General features: G+C 43.0%; 1 protein-coding gene across 4 annotated transcripts in view; it reads left to right on the top strand.

The window, feature by feature from the left end:
- Positions 1-13,382, top strand: part of SCAPER (S-phase cyclin A associated protein in the ER) — a 587,291-nt gene that overhangs the window by 567,236 nt on the left and 6,673 nt on the right. The gene's annotated exons all lie outside the window — the stretch shown is intronic.

Genomic DNA, 13,382 nt, shown 5'->3' with positions numbered 1-13,382 from the left:
TCATGACCAATAATATAATTTTTCTGGGCTTGCCTTGGTCTTCAGCCATGGAGGGGGCGTTTATAATAAAAATCCCTCTGAGATAGACTGTAAAGGCTTAGGCTGTAATCACAGGGAACACCTCTTCTGAGATAGGAGATTTTATATAAGACCCTCAGTTACAGAAAGCCCATCACGATGGAACAGATATTGGTACAGCAGTCAGGACTGCTGGATCCTTTTACAGCTTTACAGCTGTTTGACCCTGGGTAAGTCACTGCCCTTCTCTGAGCTTTAGTTTCCTGTCTGTATAAAGAGTTAGCCTGGGTGCTCTGAAGAAGCCTTTCAGCTCTGATAGAGGAAGAATATATAATTATAAGATGAATTGGGAAGTCATGGCCAGACCAGCTGTCAGAACATGGTTCCCCATCTGTGGAGAACCTGTGAGAAACCTCTGCCTACAGGGTTCCTCTGTGGACCAAAACTTACAGAAGTACAGAGGATCCTCCCACCTCAGAATCTCTGGGCTGCCACTCAAAACACTGTTTTGACACAGCTGCCAAGGGGACTTTGAAGTATCAGTCTGGTTCTGGTCACCTGCCAGCTCCCCTTCCCAAAGGGGCATGCCTGGTTCACCTGGACATACCTGACAGGTGATAAACCTATTCTTGTCTGGAAGACAGTGAAGGAGAATCTCCACTCAGCACCTTGGGCTACAGAAGTGGGAGGGAAGGAGATGTCATACCCAAATAATTCTTTTATGTATGGGCAACTGCTAAACTGAAAACACACCACAGAAATAACTCAGAGGTGCATTGAGATTGTGTTAGGAAAAGAAACTGGAAAATGGCTCACATGAATCAATGTGAACATTTAATGGGCCTTAATTGGAACCTTATCCTACTATACTTAGAACAGAGAGATGAAAGCAGAAGAAATCTGAGAGACCATTTATTTCTCTTGAGAAAGCAGTAAACTGGAAACTCCAAAAAGATTTGATGACTATTATATTTTTATGATTAAATAAAATTGTCATAGACTAGTGCTGGAGAGCCCATAAATGTTCCGTGGAAAGTATCCATGCTCTCTGGCAGCAATTAGGTTATGACCAGAAAACCTATCAGCCCGTGCGCTTCATTTATTAACCCTGCTGTTCTCATACCACCCAAAAGCTCCATGGTAAGGCAAGTTTGTCCTCAGTTCTCACAGGAAAGGTCCAAACGCAACTTAGAACCTTTGAATTTTAAGGCATTATTACATGCTGTCCATTCATCTACCCACCTCCCTGTGCCTCCATGCACATATCCCGTTAGTCTATAATGGACATAGTCTTTTGGGGGGCGGGGGAGAGAGAGAGAGAGAGAATATGTATAAGAAATCAGTTCTCTTTTCTTAAATAAGCTAGATTAGAAAATCAGAATAGGTACTCATTGAGAATTTGGGGGTGGCATATTTTATGTGATGACTTTTTTCCTTTGTAAGAAAAAAGTATTATAAGCACCTTCTCTTTTTACCATGTTTAAATGTCTTACCTATGCAGGTATGGGCAGCATAGGATCATGATTGCCCATAGCAATTATATATGCTATGGATCATATTATGTCTGCAGGTTCACAGGCCTTCAGAGATCATCTATTCCAACTGCCCTCATTTCCAGAGAGGAGAAGGGCTTACTCCAGGTCAATGGAACCAGGCCTCCTGATATATTATCCAGGGCTTTCTGTGACCAACCTTCCTCCCATCCTCAGCCCCAATGGTAAAAGAGACACAGATAATACAAATATACACAAAAAAATCCAAAATAAAGTAGTTTCTCAAATTTATGATGATATGGTTAGTCTGTATAATTTACAAGGTTAGTGTTCTATAGACAGGGTTTTCTCAAATGTAAATTAAAATGGAAGGAGCACTTGTTGCCATCATCCCTGATTAGCTGTAGAGCCCATGACTTTTAGCTTGGCCAAGTGTTTGAGAAAATCTAGCCCAACTTTCTTGTGCTGTGTTTGAACAGAATTTAAAACATGCTTCACTTAAAAGGTAACTCTTCTCACAGAATAGACAATATGAAAGAAGGAAAAAGAGGCCCTAACACAGAACAGAAGACTGGAAGGTAACTCATTCTCGGAGAAATGGCAGTATTGTTAGCTTTTCGTCCCTATGAACATTCATCACTCATTCCTTCTCTCATTCATCAACTTTCACAAAATGCCCACACTGTATCAAACCATGTGCTAGGAGATGCAGAAATGGGCACAACCCACACCTTGTCCTTATGACATCCACATCCAGGGGCAGTGCCTTCAGTGCTGAGATTGATTCCTTCCTTCAGCAGACATTTATTGAGTGCCTGCAGTGTGCCAGGCCCTGTTCCAGATATCCAGGATACAGTGGGAAGCAAAATAGACAAAGTCCCTGCCCTCAAGTTGCTGACATTCTCGGGGCTGGGGGAAATAATTAACAAACCTGGATCTATGCCAGAGGTTCCTCTTGAAACTGTTTCACAGTGGAGGTGGATGTTTGAGCTGATACCTGTAAGTGGAGTAGATCCTTAGGAGGTAGCAAGGTAGGAAAGACATTCTAGGTATTGGAAGGAACATTAGCAAAGGTATTGAGATATAAAATGACCTGGCAGGTTCAGGGGACTGCAAGCTGTTTATTCTGACTGGAGCTCAGGATGTAGGAGACACAAGAGCTAAGACTAAAGAGGCAGGCAGGGTCCAGGTCAGGAGGGACCCAAGAACTTGAGGATTGATCCCCTCGGAGACAAGGACCCCCTAAATGTTACAAGCAGGAGAATGATATGCTCAGACTATGTCCCAAAGTCCCGAATGTGGAGAATGGTAGGTGGGCATCAGACTTCCACACTGAAGCCCCAGGGCTGTAAACAAGCGTCCCTGGTTCTGAAGCATTATTCTCCCCTGCAGGAATAGAATGATGTTTGAGGAGGGGAAAAGCCTTTTTTGCATCCTTCTGCTGTTGGTACCCAGCACAGCCTTTTCCCATAGGAAGCAGAGAGCAGCTGGTCAGGGGCCATCTCACTCAGTTTCCCTGGAGGGACACAGCAAAACAGCCATTCACCCCCTCACTACATGAGAAAAGCCCTTGTTTCTCTAGGATCACCTGGTTTCCAAAGCCTATAAAAGGCCAATCCCCCAACTACTGACTTTTTAACTTCTTCTGGTGATCCTGGCTGCTTTCTTTCCTCTTTCCCTTCTTCTCTCTCATCCCTCCTCGTCCTTGACACTTTGCTGGTGCTAGAGAGCAATGGATCCTTGGGACCACCAGGGAGAAGGCTGGTGCTTAAAGGGGCTACTTCCCATATGGTCTGCCAAGGTTGCTGTACTTAATCTCAGCTTGGAAATCATCTAATGGAAGAAGCAGATTTGGGAGGATAGGAATTTGTTTGCAGTGCTAGCCAAGGGACTCTTTGTGTTTCTCTGCTCTGATTTTGACTTGATCATGTATGTGTATAGACTCTTCAAACTTTTCTCCTGAAGATTTTAAAATAAAGCCACTTCTGTACCCTCCCTACCCTAACCCCAAGGCATCAGATTAAGCAAGGTGTTTGGGGTATGCCATATTCTTTATAACACATAGAGGTCATTGGCCTCAAGGACCCTCTTGTCATATTGCTCCTGGGCCTGGTCTCCAGGTGTGACAAACCTGACAAGAGCAATGTGGACAGAGATGCTTGGCTCTTGCACTGGCCTACCCTGGCCACTGCAGCTGCTGCCTTTTTACTATAGCATTGTAGCAGGACCAGTTTTGTGGAGAGGAATGCAGCAACTACTTTGTTTCTGCTCTGCTAGAAAAATATTCTTTGTTCCAATGATTTACAAACTCTCTCTGCTGTCTTTTTTAATGAATTTAGATGTCTAGACACCTATTTTTGCCCCTGCTAGGGACACCTTGTCTCTGACAAGGGAAAAAGTAAAACAGGAATTCTTAGGCATAAAGAATTTGCCCTGGTGAAATTTATTTACATTTCTGTCTGACTCCATATACCACTCACCCTACCACACCAACCAATGGAACTGGTTTGGCCTTAGGTTTGACAGGTGCTTACAAAGCCAGCAGAAAGAATCTGCTTCTGCCTCACCCTGCCTCTCCTCTCTGTAGCACTGGCTGTTGGACCAGATAGGGTGCTGGCCAAAATACCCAGCTAACTGCTCTCACACATAGAAAGATGGTGTTATCTGAGTCCTTGAAGGCCCGGGATGGGTAGGCCCAGAGCTCTGGTGTGGTAGGTACAGGCTCCTTGGAGTAAGGATTTGGTCCTCAGTCATTCATTCCCCAGATAGTTAATGAACACCTGTTTTCCAGGCACTGTGCTAGACACTATGCCAAATACTAGGAATACAGCAGTGAATATAGGGGGCTTAACCACTATCCTTACAGAGCAGACAGTCTTGAGACTGTTGAAACTGGGGATTCATAGCAGTCTGTCTTTGCCTAAACAACTGCTCTGGTATCTGAAGCAGGGCCATATGTGGTTCTGCCTTCTGGTCTGTGGCAGGCACAGGGCTGGGGTCCCAGTGATGTAAGTGTTTAGAAACTTGCCAGAGGGCCCTGTGGGGAAAAAAGCAACTAATAAAAATAACGCAATATGGAGAGCTTTCTAAAACCACTGATGGAGTTCTCCTAAATAAGGAGAAAATGCAGGATCACTCTTAGGTCTTAGAAAAATCAGAAGAGGCAGAGTATAAGTAGGTAAAACAGAACTTGACCATTTTCTGTTGTTTCCTTGAATATAATGAGTTCTAGAGAGCTGGAAATTTTACTATAGGATATCATGATTTTATCTATTATGTATGTAGATTATATAATAGAGAGAGAGAGCAAGGGCCGGGCGCAATGGCTCACACCTGTAATCCCAGCACTTTGGGAGGCTGAGGTGGGTACATCACAAGGTCAAGAGTTCAAAACCAGCCTGGCCAACATGGTGAAACCCCATCTCTACTAAGAATACAAAAATTAGCCAGGCTTGGTGGCATGTGCCTGTAATCCCAGCTACTCAGGAAGCTGAGGCAGGAGAATTGCTAGAACCCGGCAGGCGGAGGTTGCAGTGAGCGGAGATCGCACCACTGCACTCCAGCTTGGGTGACAGAGCAAGACTCCATCTCAAAAAAAAAAAAAAAAAGAGGGAGCAAGAAACTACTACTTTATTTTTATTTTTATTATATTTTATTATTTAGTGTCATAGTTGGGTATGGTCAGGGAATAAACTATTCCCATATAAGTGAATTTTTCAAATGACCAAATTTACCTTCAAAAAACAATATGTGGGCTGAGCGCGATGGCCCATGCTTGTAATCTCAGCACTTTGGGAGGCCGAGGCAGGTGGATCACCTGAGGTCAGGAGTTTGAGACCAGCCTGGCCAACATGGTGAAACCCCATCTCTACTAAAAATACAAAATTAGCTGGGCATGGTGGCAGGCACCTGTAATCCCAGCTACTCAGGAGACTGAAGCAGGAGAATTGCTTGAACCTGGGAGGTGGAGGTTGCAGTGAACAGAGATTGCCATTGCACTCCAGCCTGGGTGAGAACAGTGACAGTCCATCTAAAAAAAAAAAAATGTGTTTAACATTAACTTTCCAGTCCCTTTTACAATATTATGACGTCTCCTTTCATCTTAAACCAATTATGCTGAATACATTATGTATTTTTGATGCCTTAAGAAATGAGTTCCTACTACGATGTTAAGGCATGTTATTATCATTATGTATGTGGAAGCAGATTTTTAAAGTGTAGCATACTAAGTAAGGATAATTGGTTATAACAAGATATTTTACTACAATACAGTAATGCTCTCTCAAGACCAACTGAAAAGGGTAGAGATACTTACTTTTACACCAAATGGTTCTAGGCAACTTTTTGAATTCTCATGTCTGCTTAAAATAATTTTAATTCTCACACCTTCACTTACTAATGTCAGCTGGTGCTTCTTCCTCTTGTCAGTTTACTTAAACCAGCACTGTCCTTTCTAAATGCTGATTTCATTCTACTCTAGGCCAGAAAGCCCACTTCTATTAGACTTGCTTCTGAAATGTGACTTGGTAGATTGCGTTGGAGTTTGGAAGACTTTCTTGTAAGTAACTGGCGTGGATTTTGTGGAAATACTGGGCACTCTGTGAAGGCAAGAATGTCTCTGATTTGTTCAGTATTCCATTCCCAGTGCCTCACACCATACTTGGCTAGAGTAGATGCTCAGCAAATATTTGATGAATGGACTAATCTCTTTGCTCAGAGGCCTGCTTGCTCCCTTTCAGGTTCTTGACTGAATTCCATGTGGTCACAGTTGGAGGAAAAGGTCCCTCTGGGTGAGGGAATCAGGCTGTTTTACATTTATACAACGTGATAGACTCTCCTTGGGCCTTCCTAGCCACTCCTTGGAATTTTATGGAGTGAATGTGACAATTGTCATTTTACAAATGTGAAATCTGCAAACTCTTTCCAGGAGAATTTGCATTTTTAATCCAGATTTGTGACCACTCACTATCCCACCTCCACTTTCCTTTCTTTCTTAAAATTTAAATTTTGGGTAACACTATACATGCAATACCAAGTAGTAATATTACAAATATATTTGACATGATAGCATTTGTTTCAAAAATATAAGACAAGTTTTGCAAGGCACTCAAAACTTGTCAAGGCTGCTCCAGAGGCATCCAAATAAATGGCCATCCTAAGATAGTGCTAATTTGAAGTCACATGTTCCAACAGTTCACTCCTGAGAATCTAGCCCCATCACCAACCCTTCCTCTCTTTCAAGTTCTTACATCTGATAATATGAGACAAACCCTTGGCACAGCCAGCACATAACCAAGAACTGGTTATTTGATACCAAGCCAAGAAGAGTATAGGTTTTTTGAAAAAAAAGTCTTTTGTGTTAATCTGTCTGTGTCAGTTGGTTTGTCTATTTGAATGGCAGTATGTCATCCTCATCTTCATCCGGACTGGCAGAGCCGTGCAAGAAGCTGGCTGGCAGCCAGTCATGGAAGTGAGTTCAGGCCTAGTGACAGAGAGCCCTTCTGCCCAGGAGGGAGTGGCCTCATGAGTCCAGTGGCCATAGATGGGCCTTTGAGGTGAGGAAGAAGCCGGCATTCGGAATAAGAAGATTGCTAAGCCCAGCTCCGCCAATGACTAGCTGAAGGACCCGGGACAAGCTCTCTTGAACTTTCTGAGCATTAGTTTCCCCATTGTAAGAATATAGTCATCCATGTCTGCCCATTTCAAAGTTTAGAGACTTGGATAATGTAGGTAGAGGGGCTTTATAGCCTACTAAGTACCGTATCTGCCAGTAAGAGGTTTTCTGCTGTGTTAACTGAGGTTTTGGCAAAGCATTGTCCTGGAAGACTTTGAATTCCTTCATACCAAGTGAAACACCAGTGTTGCCCACACCTGAAAAAGTGGGAGGAGCTTTTCCAGAACTCTTCTTGTAACCAGACCAGGGATCCCTGAATTGGTGCCCAGGATCCTGAGGATTCTAATCCTAATTTTCTTTTAGGGTAAGAGACAGCTTATCACAAAATATATTCTTCAGGGACTTGATGTGCAGACCTAAGGTAATGTAGACACCACTGAAGCCTTCAATCCAAAAAATGCCGTCTGTATTTCATGAGATGAGATGTGGTATGATTCTCCCCCAAGGCAAGGCACCAATTAGTCTGTTAACTAGGGGCCCCTTGTCACTTTATTTCATTCATTCCAGTAACTTTGAGGCCCTCCTTCTGTGCCTCGCCCCCAGCAGAGCAATGGAGGATTCAATACCAAAAACATAGTTCCTGCCCTTCTGGAACTTGGGATTCAGCTACATATACTTAGTTATGTGATAGTTGCTGCCATGTCTTTGGGTTGAAAAAGAAAGGCTGCCTTTGGCTGTGCTGCCTGGGAAGACTTACTGGGCTTAAGGATTTCCTTAAGTGCTTCAAGGGAAGCTCATCCTTGCCCTCAATCAGGAGTCCACACCACCAGCCTATTAGCTTTGGCTCTTCCTGCTCTGTTTTCAGGTTGACAAGTCTAACACAACGGCCTCAAAACACAGACATGCACAGTAAGTTAAGTCACTGTTTCTTTGTACCACTTACCTGTATTTCTTGGATCATGCTTTTCCTGGATTTTCTTTTCAGAGCTGTCAGAATACATTTCCTACTCTGACACTGCAAGATCCTGGCTGGCAGCCCCAGCACTGTTTGTACAGCTCTCTCTCATGCAGGCAGGGCCAGGGAGAGACCGCAGCAATGGCTTCCCAGGTGGCATGAAACTTGCTGATGAGTCCCAGCCAGAGAGTAGGGCCTGCCTCTGCCAGACCCTGTGCTCTGAAAAGTAGTCCTATGGAGAGATGGGGCTGGGGCGATGGGGGAGGGGGACAAGACGATGGAAAGCATTTAGGAAGCCTCACACAGGGAGGGGGATTCTGATCCTGAAAGTATGTAGAAGTCAGGTCTAGCGGGAGAAGACTCAGAGCAGCAGAACTGGTCAGCTAACCAAACATTCATAACTAACATTGTTCTGTACTTTACGGTCACAGACGCTGTCTCATTGGATCCTCATCTAAATCCTGAAGGCTGCCATCTACCCTCATTTTATAAAGACTCTAAGGCTCAAATTAGTTAAGTGACTACAGCAGATCAGGGGGCAGAGCCAGACCTAGAGCTCGGGGCTGCCTAACACCAGCACTCTTGAGCTGTAGCTTCATGGCTTTTGGCCACTGAGAGACAATTGGCCCAGGAAAAGCCACTCAACTGACTCTGAAATGCACCTGCTTAGAAATGGTAGCTTTTTTTTTTTTTTTTTTTTTGAGACGGAGTCTTGCTCTGTCGCCCAGGCTGGAGTGCAGTGGCCATATCTCAGCTCACTGCAAGCTCCGCCTCCCAGGTTTACACCATTCTCCTGCCTCAGCCTCCTGAGTAGCTGGGACTATAGGCGCCCGCCACCTCGCCCGGCTAGTTTTTTTTTTTTTTTTTTTTTTTTTTTTTTGTATTTTTTAGTAGAGATGGGGTTTTACCATGTTAGCCAGGATGGTCTCGATCTCCTGACCTCATGATCCGCCCGTCTATCCCTCCTAAAGTGCTGGGATTACAGGCTTGAGCCACCGCGCCCGGCCCCAGAAATGGTAGCCTTTCTAATGGAACGTAATTCCAGCTGAGGTTGATGAGAAATGATGAGGATTGTGCTATGGAATGAACTACTTTCCCAAAATTCATGTGTTAAAACCCTAACCTGCAATGTAGTTGTATTTCGAGATAGGGCCTTTAGGAGGTAATTAAATGAGATTGTAAGGGCGGTGCCCTAATCCAATATGACTGATGGCCTTATAAAAGGAAAGAAGAGATCTCGCTCTCTAAATGCACTCACCAAGGAGAGACCATGTGAGCACATAGCAAGAAGGCAGCTGCAAACCAGGAAGGCCCTCACCAACCCCACCATGCTGGTTCCCTGATCTCAGACTTGCAGCCTCCAGAACTGTGGAAAATAAGTTTCTGTTGTTTAAGTGGCCTAGTCTATGGTATATTGTTATGGCAGTCCAAGCCAACTAAGATAGTTTTGTGTTGAATCTATGAGCTTCTTCCCTCCACCGAAAATTCACCTACGGTTTCCAGGTGCCCACTAGCCCCTGCTTTGAAGACCGAAAGAGGAGCTGTGCACCCACTGTCTTCTCTCCAGAGAACGATCAGGAATAGCTCCAAGGAAGCCTTGAAGTACTCTCTCGTGTTTTCTGTTTAGTCAAAGAGTTGCCATATGATTTCTCCCAAATTCAAAATGTAGGAATATAATTTTCAGTGAGAAAGATTATATATATTTACTGATTTATTTTTATATGTCTCCCATGTGTTTTTAAAATAGGGGGTAGAAGTGTACTGTTACACAGACATATTGCATATTGATGAAGTCTGGGCTTTTAGTGTAACAATCACCTGAATAGTATACATTGTACGCATCAGGTAATTTCTGATTCCTCACTCCCCTGCCACTTTCCCACCTTTCCCTCCCATTTCTGTTCTTTTACTCTATATGTTCACATGTACACAGTATTTAGCTCCCATTTACAGGCAAAAACATGTGGTATTTGACTGAGTGTTTCGCTTAAGATAATGGCCTCCAGATCCATCCATGTTGCTGCAAAAGACATGATTTCTTTTTTTGTTTGTTTTGTTTTATGGCTGAGTAGTATTTTATGGTGTATTTATATATGCACATACATACCTCACTTTCTTTACCCAGTCATCTGTTGATGGACATTTAGGTTGGTCCATCTCTTTGCTATTGTGAATAGTACTATCATAAACATACAAGTGTGAGTGTTTTTTCTATATGATGATTTATTTTCCTTTGGGTAGATATCCAGGTGGTAGTTCTATTTTCGGTTGAGAAACCTCCTACTGTTTTCCATAGAAGTTGTACTAATGTACATTCCCACCAACAGCGTACAAGCATTCTCTTTTCTCTGTGTCCCCACCAACATCTGTTATTCTTTGACTTTTTAATAATAGCCATTCTGATTGGTGTAAGATGGTATCTCATTGTGGTTTTAATTTGCATTCATCTGATGATTAGTGATGTTAAGCATTTTTTCATATGCTTGTTGGCCATTTGTATGTCAGAAATAATATATTTAAAGATCCAGCATTCTGGGTCATATTCTCATTCTTACTGGGTACTTGGTGACACCAGTGTATACACTTTGTGAAAACTGAGCTACTCACCTAAGCGAGGTAGGTGAGTGGCCATAGGGGTGTGTGTGTGTGTGTCATCAATAAAAAGGTTACTTCTTTTTAAATTCACCACCTTAAAACCCAGAGCAATGGAGCAATTTGCCCAGGGTCACAAAGCCAGTCGGTAAATAAATACAAGAACCCAGATCTCCTAGCTCTTTAGTTAGCACCTATTTAAGAATCACATCCAAGAACAAGGTTCAATTTCAATGTCTTTTGATCTGAATATTGTTGGAAATTCCGTTGATTTCCTCAGAGCCCTACTCTGCATCTGAAGGTGGACATCATATTTGAAAGACTGCTTCTCATTATTATTGAGGCCATGCATGCTCCCTACTTGCTCTCTCTAGCTGATGGGTGTGGCCATCAAAGAAATCTACAGGTAGTCCATTCTCTGCTGTTGGTGCAGTGCTCTGGAAAGTCTCTGTAGGAAGCCCCTTTATGTTTGTGTTGGCCTTGTGTACTCTGAAAGGTGAGGTAGGTGGCTGGTCAGGCTCACGGTGGTGCCTGCCTTAGGACTTATGGGCAGCCCTTTGTCTGGACAAAGGTGACAAACCAACAATTATTGACTTAGTAACAGCTCCGTCAGTAAGGCAAATGGAGAGAACACCATAGTGTAAATCTGAGATGTCTCTTAATTATGCATATCTTGTTCATTGAGCAAGACTCTCATATCCCATGATGAATCTACTGACTTTGGAAAGCTCAAGCAGTCCAATTGACATTTTACCACCTAAGGCCTAAGAGTGAATGGTGGAATGAAATAAAACTGAGCCCTGCCCTCATCTCCCCATCTGTCCAAAAGCACCTCAGACCACCCTCTCAAGACAACCCTACTCAAAACCTTGATCATCAAGGTCAGGCTGTTTGCATTCCCAGCCCTGCCCCCTGCCGCAAAGGTAGTGCTGAGTCCAATTCAGCTGACAGTTCATCTGTGCTCATGACATCAGACTGCCACCCTCTGTACCACAAGCCCACCTGAATTAGCCCACTGAGTGTTAGTGCTGAGGGCTGGCCCCTTCCTGAACCTCCTGATCCTGTCTCCACAATGTCTAAAATGTGGTTGGAAAAACAGCATAGACTAGATGTCCCATTCTGGCTCATAACCAAGCCATGGGGTGGTAGGGTTGGGAGTTCTTATCAGTCCTAGTAAACTCCTTACCTGTAGCCTGGTTAAGTCCTGTCATAGGTGGTCCAATGGGTAAAACTCCTTGGAACTCCAAGGTAACCAAACTGCCTACATCCATTTGCATCTTCTGCAGTCCAGGGATTTAAAAGTAATGGCTTATGGCAAGTCATCTCACTGCACTGCTGGTCATCTCTGTAAACGGCAGCTGATAACTAGCTCTGTTCCTTGAGGGAACCAACAGGTCCCTAAGGGGCTCTGCCTCACCCCATTGAGGTTCAGGAGCCCAAATGGAGTAAGTTCCATTTAAGCTTTTCATGTTCTGTGCTGATATGCCAGGAACCAGGAGTTGTCTTTAACATTGTACCTGTGCCAGCCAGACTGGCTAGTATAACATCTTTTCAATTAGCAAATCTTCCAATAATAGGGTTTTAATAATGAAGTTCTAAAGAAAAAACTTGTTCTTCATTTTTGTCCAAGGAGGGGAAAAAAAGAAGACTTCTAATAATCATATCATCATAAATTCTAATGTGGTGACCATTTGGCTGTGTTACAAAATTTGTGGCTAATAGTTAAAATAAAGATTTAAGTAAATGCTTTTATCAATAAAGTAAATGACAGGGCATATTCTTCTCAGCCAGAGTCAGAAATGGCAGCACATAGCCATGTGCTGAATTGTCACACAGTGCAAGTCTTTAAAATTCCTTCTGGATTTGGAGGTATTAACAAGTCCCTATCAACAGTCTCTAAAGGCTTTTGATGTCATTTTAGCTATTGAACGAAAATATGTGAACTATTACTTTGTTGATTTTGTTCTTAAACTAAACTGCATTATCATCTGAGAGTGTGTTCTTAAAGTATTGTTAAAAGTACTTTGAAAACTTGTAAATCCCTGTAATTTATGTTTCTCCTGCCTCTGCTATTTCATTCTGTCCTTCTGGTTTTAATTTGAATGTAGCCCTGTCTGGGTGTGTACCTGTAAAATTGTTTTTCCAAGTACAATTTACAGTTCTGACCTTAGGTTTACAGTGTTCCTAATCTTCTAGGAGCTTCCTCCTATACCACAAAGTGGGCTTTGGGTCATCCAGCTCTTTCATATTAGAACTCTCTAATCAAGGTTACTTGAAACAGATCTAATTTTGACCTTTCTTAGTTTATCATGGAGGCCTAGGGAGTAAATTAAGAGGGCTTCCCTGCAAGCCCATTCGTTGCATTGCCCTATTTCTTTAAATGTACACAGTTGTAAACTTAGACTGCTTCAAGACAACAGTCTCATTTATCTAAACAGTTCTCCTTTTAGACTCAGTGGCACTGATGGAAACAAAGATAAGAAGTATAGATTGGACAAAGGGTCTTTTGGAGCCTGTAACTTTTTCTGAAACTGTTCCCATTTTCCTTAGAATTAGCTTTTCTTTCTTGGACCTACCTGCATACAGAATAGATCTGTCTGCATTGAGTGTATTCAGTGAGCTAAGTTAGGGGAAGACTGCAGTGGGCAGGGCCTTACTTTCTTGTGAGTGAGCTCTTTGCAGGTTTTAAGGAATATGACTACTCTGCTTT

The sequence above is a fragment of the Rhinopithecus roxellana genome, chromosome 5, assembly GCF_007565055.1.
Source record: "Rhinopithecus roxellana isolate Shanxi Qingling chromosome 5, ASM756505v1, whole genome shotgun sequence".
Lineage (NCBI taxonomy): Eukaryota > Metazoa > Chordata > Mammalia > Primates > Cercopithecidae > Rhinopithecus > Rhinopithecus roxellana.
The sequence above is the reverse complement of the archived record's forward strand: the minus strand, read 5'-3'. Positions and strand labels throughout refer to the sequence as shown.